This window comes from Limulus polyphemus, unplaced genomic scaffold (genome assembly GCF_000517525.1).
Source record: "Limulus polyphemus unplaced genomic scaffold, Limulus_polyphemus-2.1.2 Scaffold5154, whole genome shotgun sequence".
NCBI lineage: Eukaryota > Metazoa > Arthropoda > Merostomata > Xiphosura > Limulidae > Limulus > Limulus polyphemus.
In genome coordinates this window covers 65,966-67,779 of record NW_013670764.1, presented here as the reverse complement: position 1 = coordinate 67,779, position 1,814 = coordinate 65,966, and positions in this window count along the sequence as shown.

The window sequence follows — 1,814 nt, the reverse complement described above, 5'->3', positions numbered from 1 at the left end:
TATGAATAAAAACATAAGACAAGTTATTAAAACACGTACAGGATCTGAAGAGAAACTGAAGACAGGTTGCTAAAACATGTACAGGATCTGAAGACAAACAGAAAACAAGTTGTTAACATGTACAGGATATGAATAAAAACAGAAGACAGGTTGTTAAAACATGTACAGGATTTGAAGACGAACAGAAGACAGGTTGATAAAACATGTTGCCGATCTAAAGATTTACAGAAGTCAAGTTGTTAAATCATGAAGAGGATCCGAAGACAAACAGAAGACAGGTTGTTAAAACATGTACAGGATCTGATTAGAAACAGAAGGCAAGTTGTTAAAACATGTTGATGATCTGAATATTTACATAAGTTAAGTTGTTAAATCATGAAGAGGATCTAAAGACAAACAGATGATAGGTTGTTGAAATAAGTAAAACCTTCGGCAGCAGTAGATTTACTCAAGCACAATCCTAAAATAAAAAATTAAATCCTCGCATTGGACAGAGTGAAAATAGTTCATTGTTCAAGTTTACGCTAAAACAATAAAACCCATAAAATTGTTGAAACAGTTAAAATCTGTACTATTGTTGAAACAGCTACGGTGTTGTGTCTATACAAGTTTTGGAACAGACACAGTCTATACAAGTTTTGAAACATATAAAATCTACAAAATGACTTAAACAGGTACAGTTTTATAATTTCTCAGATAAGTTCATACTTCAGTTTTGACCAGCTTGGGATACTTCAAGTAGTCCTCAACTATTCTCCAAGTTAAGTAGGAAAGACCTCCCAGATTAACGAGAACCACACCCACCCACAAGAACCGACGGAAACAAGTTTTAGAGTACACAATTCTGGAACACCCTGCTGAAGAGATGGTGTCCCCACAGAAGGTCTGCGTTAGAGATCCTATAGTTCCCTCTTTCTTTTCCTCCACCATGTTCGTTACAGCCATAGTTGATAGTTAATTGTCCTATAAAAGAGAATATTTACATAAATGTCTTGTGATGCATCAAATTAAATTTAAATTTTAGCTATAATTTTTATTATCGTATATGTATTTTCCTTCTAACATTTGATTCCGCTATATTTCTATTTATCTTAAATGCTGTTTCCCATATTTCCTTGTTTTTATCAAACATTAAACATATGATTGTTAATAGACAAGATTATGGCTATTATGATATACAAAATTGTTTATTAACAAAATGGGGAAATAGATAAAGTTTCGGATTTTCCACATCAATTTACCGAAAAAAGACGTCCACTGGTCTCCTTACACACTTTGATAGTTTTATTCCGTTTACGTATAAACGAAACCTTGTTACATGCTTACCAAACAGAGCTTACAATCTGTGCTCCACGTATCTTAATCTACACTCTGAAATTTCGTTCTTACATGATATCCTGAAACGTAACTGCTACCCACAACACTTATTAGAAAACATTACCAACACCTTCCTAACAAAGAAACTTACAAATCCAATTAAGATACCAACTGTACCTAAACTTACTATATACTCATGTCTTCCCTATACTGGTAAACAAAGCTTAAATTTAAAAAATCAACTTAAACGCATACTTGGTCGTTACTACCCTCAAGTGGATTTAAGATTAGTTTTTAAATCCACATCATGCATATACATTTTTTTCCCTACTAAGGATCTCCTCTCCATTCCTCATTGTTCCTGGTTTGTCCATCTTTACACGTGTGGAGGCTGTAAGGCCTACTATATTGGCAAAACCAAACACCATTTAAAAGTTAGAACATATGAGAATTTCCATCAAAACACACACAAAAATTGAGTATCCCCTGTGCTCCCT